At 37.4% G+C, this 10000-nt stretch overlaps 1 protein-coding gene and 1 long non-coding RNA gene across 2 annotated transcripts in view; one reads left to right on the forward strand and one right to left on the reverse strand.

The window, feature by feature from the left end:
- The window catches only part of LOC135094692 (uncharacterized), a 199737-nt gene that overhangs the window by 6278 nt on the left and 183459 nt on the right, over positions 1-10000 (reverse strand). The gene's annotated exons all lie outside the window — the stretch shown is intronic.
- Positions 1-10000, forward strand: part of LOC135094693 (uncharacterized) — a 91894-nt gene that overhangs the window by 4176 nt on the left and 77718 nt on the right. The window contains exon 2 of the long non-coding RNA XR_010263925.1: positions 1-286. This exon is cut by the window's left edge and continues 65 nt beyond it. This is a non-coding gene — a long non-coding RNA (uncharacterized LOC135094693). The remainder of the gene's footprint in view (positions 287-10000) is intronic.

The raw sequence follows: 10000 nt of genomic DNA on the forward strand, positions 1-10000 counted from the left end.
AGAACGTTGTAATTATCACGGCGAGACATCACAAGAGGAGGAGGAAGATAATTCAAAGTGTAATAAACAGAGTTGCTTCTTCTGTGTCCTCGAGAGAGAGAGCAAGAGAGAGAGAGAGTGTGAGGGAAAAGACACGGAAAAGAGGAAGAGAAAAGGGTGAAAAGGAAAGACTTACGACAACTCCCTAACTCCGTGTGGTTCTGCCAAGACACCTGTGTGACGCGCGCACAAGTTTGCCCGCGTTACCGCAACTCCCCGTCACGTCACGAGGCCTCCGCTGCTAAAGGTAGGAACTTGGGACTTGTTTCCTCTTGTTTCCTCCACGTACAGGGGATTACTGAGGGATTGGGGGGCGATTTTGGGCAAGCGTGTGTTTTTATTATAAAGAAGAGATTAACAGGTGCATAGATGGAGAATAATTGACTTAGAGAGATTAACAAGGTGATTTTTGGCAGGAATTGATATTTTTATTATACAGAAGAGATTAACAGATGTGTAGATGGAGAATGATTGACTTAGAGAGATTAACAAGGTGATTTTTGCCAGTTGATATTTTCATAATACAAAAAGGATTAACAGGCGTGTAGATAACGAACACACGCTACAAGAGATTAACAAAGACGATTTTCTCAGATACTGATCTTGGACAGAGAATCACACATAAGGGATTAACCGTTGCTTCTGTTAGGATTACATTTTACAAGGGATTAACCGTTCAACTTGGGATTAACAAAGTATCACAAGTGTTAAACAAAGGATTAGCGAGAGATTAGCGTGGGATTATGGGAAAAAACTGATTATTTTATTAAGGATTAAATAGAGATTAAAGGGGTACAAAAAGAACATGATTTACAAGGCATCTACAAGTGATTAGCGCAGGATTAGCACGGAATTCTGGGTAGCTACTGATCTTTTTATGTAGGATTAAATAAGTGGGATTAACAGAAGCTTCCCAAAAGAACAGGATTTACAAAGGATTACAAATATTTAACAAGGGACTAATGAAGGATTACAGAGGTTAACAAAGGGGTCAGCGAAGGATTAACACAAAGGATTAACAATGAAATAAAAGGATTCATAAGAAAATAACAAGGGATTAACATGAAGGATTAACAATGAAATAACAAAGGATTCATAAGAAAATAACAAAGGATTAATAAAAAGAATTAATAATGAAATATTAAAGGGATAACGAAAAGGGTTAACAAGGAAATGACAAAGGATTAACTAAACGGATTAAAAATGAAATAACAAAGAGTTAACTAAAAGGATGAACAAGAAAATAGTAAAGGATTAATAAAACGAGTGACAAAACTTACAGTAAACGTACTTGACAAAATATACAAAGGATCAACAAGGTACGAATTAACAGTGAACAGTTCTTTAAAGGAGTGTCAAAGGATTAAAAGAGATTAACGTGGGATTAAAGAGGGATTGCAAACATCAACAGATCTCTTATAAAGGATTACCAAAAGATGAACAAAGGAACATCAAGCAGAACACACGGATGAACTAGGTAGGGATCAACAGAGAGTATTAAACAGCAATATATATTTTACGAGGAAATGACAAAGGCTTGACAAGGGATTAACGAGAAAAACACCGTAGTAGTAGTAGTAGTAGTAGTAGTAGTAGTAGTAGTAGTAATAATAGTAGTAGTAGCAGCAAGGTTCTCGTGTCATCCAGGTTTATTTCAACTTGAATTTCAACACAAAGTAAAGCAAATTTCCTTCTCAACGACTGTTTCCTCTAATTGCCTAAGACTTGTCAGATACACATTGTACTGTCACCATAGTTAAGCACTTGTGTTGCATAGAATGAGTAAATATGTATGTAAATAAATAGATTAGTAAATAATTCATGTTTGCTATAATTTTTACAGTACGTTTAATGATAATGAGGGAAAGTTAGAGCAGTGATAAAAAAAAAACATGGATTACAGTACAAAATAAGAAAAATTAAATGTACAAATGTGAAAATGAAAATGTTGTATGTAACTTGAATTTACTCATTTCACCCACACTAACTTCCATATTAGAGAGAAAAAAATAAATAAATAATAATAAATAGAAAGACTTGATCTATAACTACTACTAACTGCTGTCTATCTATTTACCCACTTATCTATCTTTTTATCTATCTATCTGTTTATCTATCTACCAATCAATCAATATTTGTAAACAAGAAAAAACTTTATCACTCGTCCCTGCATCTCTCCTTTCATCACTTCACCTATCTCACTCCCTCTTCCTCCATCCCTCCCACCCTTCCTCTCCTGGCTGACGCACTGATCCCCTAATGGCACCTGACGCCCCACAGACAAGATCACTCCCACACAAGCAGGATACAAGTCCCAGAATGCCTCGGTACGTCGTGTTTCAATTGTTTGCCTGACGTATTCCAATATAACTTGCAAGTGTGATGTTCTGCCCAGGTTTCTCTCTCTCTCTCTCTCTCTCTCTCTCTCTCTCTCTCTCTCTCTCTCTCTCTCTCTCTCTCTCTGAAGTGGTCAAGTGTGTTTTGTTTTGTTTTGTTTTGTTGTTTTACTGGTTTTAGTTCCTTTGTTTGTTTGTCTGTCTGTGTTTTTCTTTGTTTGTCTGTCTGTGTGTATGTGTGTGTGTGTGTTTGTTTCTGTTTGTCTGTCTTTCTGTTTATTTATGTTTTTTTTTAGTTTGTGTTCTTTTTTTTATGTGTGTGTCTGTTTATTAGTTCTCTCTCTCTCTCTCTCTCTCTCTCTCTCTCTCTCTCTCTCTCTCTCTCTCTCTCTCTCAGCAAAGCCAGTGTGTTAAATAAAGTCAACAAATAAAAAAAAAAGACAAACCAATTAGAAAGATTAAAAATATAAAAGGATTCACATTTCACCAATTAAGTGGTTTCAATTTTTGGGAATCTGGCCCCTTCTTTTATTTATGTATTTGTTCATTTATTTTTCATTTATTTCTGGGCCAGTCTCGCGGGGCTATTTCACTTTCAACATTAGTAATTCGGTAGTTAAAAAAAAAAAAAAATAGTAAAGGCAGTTTCATTTGTGTAAGTTAATCCTTTATCCTCTCGTGTACGTTTGTGTGTACGTATGTAGTGTGTGTGTGTGTGTGTGTGTGTGTGTGTGTGTGTGTGTGTGTGTGTGTGTGTGTGTGTGTGTGCCAATCGGTAAAGAAAGAGTGAGAGTGAGAGAGAGAGAGAGAGAGAGAGAGAGAGAGAGAGAGAGAGAGAGAGAGAGAGAGAGAGAGAGAGAAATTAATTCAAAAACTATACGACATGGAAAAGACAATTAATGCTTCCTCTCTCTCTCTCTCTCTCTCTCTCTCTCTCTCTCTCTCTCTCTCTCTCTCTCTCTCTCTCTCTCTCTCTCTTGTACTTTTCAGAAACAAGATTACATAACCAAATAAAAAAAGAAAGAAAAGGAAATGAAGCAAACAAATAATAGGAAGAGAAACACAATAACTAGAGGAAGAAAGAAAATGGAATAAAGAAAACAAAACAAAAATAAATAGAAAAAAATCAAAATAAACAAGTGAATAAATAAAATAAAAACTCAAAAAAAAATATATTCGATTCCATTAATAAAGTTTCAGAACAAAAGACAGACGATAAAAAAAAACAAGACAAAAACAAAAACAATAAGGAAGGAAGGGAAAAATATAAAGAAAATAAGATCAAGGCGACTTTTAAAAGCTTGGGAGGAACAAAATATACATAAAGGTATTGAAAACGGGAAAAAAAGTCAAGGAAATAAATAAAAAAACTGAATCGCATAAAGACCGTCAGTGGATCCCCTTCCTCAACTTTTGGAGGGAAACAATTGCGAAGGGAAGGGAAAGTACGGGAAACTGAATTGGCGAAGGAAAAAGGGGAAAAAAACGAGTAAAAACTAAATTGGCTTTGAAGAAATGAAAAAAAGGGAAAAACAGAAGGAGAACGGGGGAAAAACGAAGGGAAAATACTAAGTTAGCGAAGAAGAAATGGAAAAAAGTGAAAAACAGAAGGAAAAAGGGAAAAAAACGAGGAAAACATTAAACTGGCGTAGAAGATATGGAAAAAAAAGGCGAAAAAGTTGAAGAATAAGAAGTATGTGAAGGAAAATATAGAAATTGAGTGATTAATAAAGAAAGTGTAAAAATAAGAAAAAAAATTGACCAGGTAAAAAAAAAGAAAAAAAACGGGAAAATAAGAAGAACATGAAAGAAAATATGAAAATTAAACGATTAATAGAAAAAGGGACAATATAAATGGAGAAGTCTCACAAAAAAAGAATAAAAATGACAAACGAAAGTAGGAGAAAGAGGAGAAAAGAAAAAAGAATAGAAAAATATGGTAAAAATAAGAAAAATGTAAAAGAAAACGTGCAAACTGAATCACTAATGAAGAAATCAAAATAAAAACAGAAAAACTGACAAACAAGGAAAGGAAAACAGGAAAAAAAGGAGGAAAAAGAAAAAAATACAAAGGAAGACATGAAAATTGAAGAAAAGAGAGAAAAGAAGGGAAAAGTTAATAAAAACGTGAATTAGGGCATGAAAATTTAATGACGAGTAGAGAAAATGAAACAGAAAGGAAAAAAAAATGATAAGGAAAAGGAAAAATGTCCTACACTAAAAAGAAAAAGAAAAAGAGACATGGAAATAAAAAGGAATAAGAGAAGCAACCTTGATTAATCCATCTATAGGATCATTTTTCAATCTTTTATGCACTTTGGTAAAAAAAATTAAAAGATACTGAAAAAGATCAAATCCGAGAGAGAGAGAGAGAGAGAGAGAGAGAGAGAGAGAGAGAGAGAGAGAGAGAGAGAGAGAGAGAGAGAGAGAGAGAGCAATGCAATATTATTCTTTCTTAGAGCGAGAGCGAGAGAGAGAGAGAGAGAGAGAGAGAGAGAGAGAGAGAGAGAGAGAGAGAGAGAGAGAGAGAGAGAGAGAGAACAATGCAATATTATTCTTTCTTCCCGAAACGCCAAGAATTTACTTTCATCTCTCTCTCTCTCTCTCTCTCTCTCTCTCTCTCTCTCTCTCTCTCTCTCTCTCTCTCTCTCTCTCTCTCTAGGACAGGTTAACGAGAGATAAACTACAAGTAAATACAGATTTGACCAATAATACAGTTTACGTGAGAAAAATACAGGTAAACACAGGCAAGATACAGATATATATAGGCAAAGAACCCTTACAAATACAGGTGAGGCAGGGCACAGGTAAATACAAGCAGTGCCATCAGACGTACAATCCAGGTGAGGTGTTATCAGGGGAATTACCTGTAGCACCTGAATTAATTACGTCATTATCGCCCTACAAATGAATTAACACGAAAAAAAAATGCTGCTAAAAATGAAAATAAATAAAATGAGAATCGGCAATGTTCACACGTAAAATAAAGTCTAAAAAATGGCAAAGGGGGGAAAAATGTTCGAAAAGGGTTAAAAAAGGGTTGTATTTCTGTTCATGTGTTTATTTTTTTCCTTTTTTTCAACCTATTTTATGCCACTCTCTCTTTCTCTCTCTCTCTCTCTTTATTTTTTTCCCAGGAAGCGCTGATGCAACATTTAACAGACAGCTATGATGAACTTGGCACATTCACGCCTTTTATATATTTTCTGTATATTTTTTTTTCCCCTTTTAGTGAGTTAAAATAAATTAGAGTGAATAAAAGTATCATCTCTCTCTCTCTCTCTCTCTCTCTCTCTCTCTCTCTCTCTCTCTCTCTCTCTCTCTCTCTCTCTCTCTCTCTCTCTCTCTCTCTTTCCTCTTGCCTTTCACTCTTCCTCTTCCCTTTCTCTATGTCCCTCTTTCCCTCTCTTTCATTTCTCTTCCACTCCCTTCCTTTCTTTCAATATTCTTCATTTTCTTACTGTTTTTCTTCCTAATTCAGTGTTTTCTTTTCATTAACTTTCTTTTTCAGCCCTCTTTTTTTCATCTTCCATTATTCTTCTCTTTCCTGTCTTTTCTTTGTCTTTTCCATCCCTTTCCCTCAATATCTTTTCCTTCTCTTCTGTTTTTCTTCCTAGTTCATTGTTTATTTTTCATTCCTTTCCATTTGAGTCGGTGATTCATCTTTCAGTATTTTCTATCGGTTATTTTCTCGTTATTCCTCCTCTTCCATTTCTTCCTTCCTTGCCCAACCCTTCCTTTCAGATCCTTCATTCCAGTTCCTTTCTATTCCAGTCTATATATTCCACTTTTTATAATTTGATCTTTCCTTCTATTTCAGTTTCCCCTCTGGTATTCTTCTTTTCCAGACATCCATTACAAAATTTATTCTCCCTTCCAGTCACTTCCTCCTTTTCCACTCCTAAAATCAACATTCCAGTCTTTCTATTCTTTCTCTTCCAGTCAGCTATTCCTTCCAGCATCTTTCTTTCTTCTTTCCTTTTAATCTCTGTCTCTCTCTTCCCTTTCTTCCTTCCCATCTTTCCTCCCTCCTCTCCACCACATCAATACCTTCCTCTTCCTTCATTCCTTCTTTACTTCCTTCCTTCTCTCCAGTCTTCCACCCCCTTCCTTCCCTTTCCAGATCTCTTTTTGTGATTCTCCCTCCCAAAATTTCCCCTTTTTTCCAGCCCTCCTTTGCAAAACCCTCCTTTCCAGTCTCTCTCTCTCTCAGAACCTCCCGCTACTTGCTTCCCGCCCCTCGCCTCCCGCTTCTTCCCTCCTCCCGCCCCTCGCCTCCCGGTCCAGCCTCCTGTCCCCCACCTCACCCCCTCCCTGCTGTCTCCCCCCTCCGCCCCTGTCCTACCGCCACCACACAACATCCAAGACTGAATATTCTGTTTCCCGCTGATTTCCCAAACGCGGCCATGCAGGGAAAAATTCTGCAATCAAGAGAAAGCACAGCAATCACCGCGTGTGTGTCCTTAGACTCGGACATACGCACACACGCACACACACACATATGCACAAATACATCAAATTTCTGAATATTTATTGATTTTTTTTTGTGGAAGAGGGAGGAAAAAATTAAAATAGGCTGATGTATGATGCTAATCCCTAAAGAAAACGGGGTAAAATCACACACACACACACACACACACACACACACACACACACACACACACACACACACACACACGCACGCACACATTATAAAGGGAACATCAGTGAAGACAAAACCAAATTAATTCCTTTCTTCCTATCTTCCTCTTCCTTTCTTCCTATCCTTCTCTCTCCCTTTCTCCCTTTTTCTTCCTTCCTTCCTTCCTTCCCTTCTACCCATCCTTCTTCTCTCCTTCCCTCCTTCTCCTACCTTACCACATCAGTAACTTCCTCTCCCTTCACTCCTTCCTTGCTACCTCTCTCTCTCTCTCTCTCTCTCTCTCTCTCTCTCTCTCTCTCTCTCTCTCTCTCTCTCTCTTTGGTACTATATCCTCTCTCTTCACTTCGTATCCTCACTTTGTACTCTGCAGCATCACAAAGTCCAATAATGGGTTCTGATTCTCTCTCATGTGTGTGTGTGTGTGTGTGTGTGTGTGTGTGTGTGTGTGTGTGTCTAGTGTCCAAGTGTTTGAAGTTTGTTTATGAGTACCAGTATGAGAAAGAGAGAGACAGAGAGAGAGAGAGAGAGAGAGAGAGAGAGAGAGAGAGAGAGAGAGAGAGAGAGAGAGAGAGAGAGAGAGAGAGAGAGAGAGAGAGAGAGAGAGAGAGAGAGAGAGAGAGAGAGAGAGAGAGAGAGAGAGAGAGAGAGAGAGAGAGTTACACAAATTACAATAAAGAAGAGGAAATGAGAATAATCAAGAAGAAAGGTACATGAGCAAAGAATAGAAAAAGAGAGAGAGAGAGAGAAAAAAAAACGAATAAAATAGAGAAAAAAAATTAATACAGAAAAAATAGAAATAGCATAAATTAAAATAAACAGAAAAAAACGAGAATAAAAAGAAAAAAATAGCGAGAAAAGAAAAAAATAAAAGCTTATCTAAGACACAGACAGACAGACAGACAGACAGACAGACAGACAGACAGACAGACAGACAGACAGACGGACAGAGAACAAGAGCTTATCATAAGAAGATTGAGAAGAAGCTCAACAATATATAAGAAAGAAAATCTGTGTGTGGTTCTGTCTCTCTTGACAAAGGTACTAAGAGAGAGAGAGAGAGAGAGAGAGAGAGAGAGAGAGAGAGAGAGAGAGAGAGAGAGAGAGAGAGAGAGAGAGAGAGAGAGAGAGAGAGAGAGAGAATGTACTATGCATGACAGATATTGCCAGACGAAAAGAGTACGTGAAGATTACACCATGAAAATAAAAACAGAGGAAAAAAAAAATATGAAGCGTACGAGGAGGAAAAAAAAAGGCAAGGGAAAAAATGTACACTAAAAAAATTTGACATGAAGGAAGGAAAACAATCATGGTGGAAACTTTTTTTATGTCATTTTTTTTCATATAAATGTGAAATGAAGTGTCGAGGAGGAGAATGTGATGAGGAAAAAAGGAAAATGTGATATATACACAGAAAACGGGAAGGAAAAATAAAAAGAAAATGAGAGGAACTGAGCAAGGGAAGGATAAAAAGCAAAAATACAGGAAAGGACGGAAACAAAATAATAGTTAAATTTGTGAGGAAAAGAAAATGCAGGATAAAGCAAAGGAAATAAGGAACAAAGGAAAGAAAACACGGGGAAACTGAAGGCAGGAATAAAATAAATAAGAAAAGGAGAGAGAGAGAGAGAGAGAGAGAGAGAGAGAGAGAGAGAGAGAGAGAGAGAGAGAGAGAGTAATAAAGAGAAAAAGAAAAGGAAAGGATAAAGTTAACTAAAAATTTTGGATGTTTTCACTTGAGATGGGATGGAAATGTGCTCTCTCTCTCTCTCTCTCTCTCTCTCTCTCTCTCTCTCTCTCTCTCTCTCTCTCTCTCTCTCTCATTACGGTAAGTGGTACAAAACATTTCGACATGAGAAAAACGTTCTGTAATTTGACAAACTTCAATAAAATACTTCCCTACATGGTGTATTTTTAGTACTATTATAGTTATTATTATTATCATTATTAGTATTATTATTAGTAGTTGTAGTAGTGGTAGTAGTAGTAGTAATAGTAGTAGTAGTAGAAGTAGTAGCAGTAAAAAGTACTCTTAGTAATAGCGATAACGGAAACATTAGTAAGATTAATAAAAAAAAAAGCTTATAACATCAGTAATATTAATAACAGGGGTAGCTGCACCACCACCACCACCACCACCACCACCACCACCACCACTTACCAGTCACCCCAACAGTCAGCAAAAAGTGAACCCTAGAGTCTCATAGTCAATATTTCTGTAACGTAACGAGACAAAATTAACCTTCTTTTTTTATTTTTCTTTCCTGTGTCTTCCTTCAAATAATTCATACGATGCCAGAATGATTAACGAAGACCAGTAATTTCCTCAGTTCTGCACTTAACAACCCCCTGACCTAACCTAACGGCCTTAACAATCATCACACAACGTCACGGCTCCAAAGAAAATGACTGGCTATGTGCGTGAAGGTCCTGTATTCTGAAACACTGCTGGCCACATCACTAGTACATTCCAAAGGTTCTAGACGAGGCTGCACGGGTTCTTCAAGGTGCTTTTACGGTTCCAGTGACAGATTAACAACATCTCTACATTATCAAGAGGCGAAACACTCTTGAAAAACCTAGTTAATAATTTCTGTGGCCTTTGAAAAAATAGCTGCGAAATTACACGTGTTTTTGTGGTTCTAGTGACAGGTTAACAGCATTTCTACATGATGCACAGGAGAAACACTCTTGACAACCTGACTAATCTTCCCTGTGGCTTTAGGAAACAGTTATAGTGAGAGAGGAGTGCCAAAATCGCATGCTGCACCCTCTCCCTTGTTCCCTCCTCTCGTGACTCCCTAAGTGACGTGCTAATGCCTCGCTCGCCTCGTGTTCTGCCTGGCTAAGTGTGGAGGGCAGGTTCTTGTGTTTGTATAAGGGGATGGTAGCACAGTGGGTGGATGGAAGAATACTTGTGCTTATCAGTTTCTCAGTCAGTTGGTTAGTGTGGTGGTGGTGGTGGTGGTGGTGGTGTTTGCAGAGG

Source organism: Scylla paramamosain, chromosome 46 (genome assembly GCF_035594125.1).
Source record: "Scylla paramamosain isolate STU-SP2022 chromosome 46, ASM3559412v1, whole genome shotgun sequence".
In the NCBI taxonomy this organism is placed as follows: domain Eukaryota; kingdom Metazoa; phylum Arthropoda; class Malacostraca; order Decapoda; family Portunidae; genus Scylla; species Scylla paramamosain.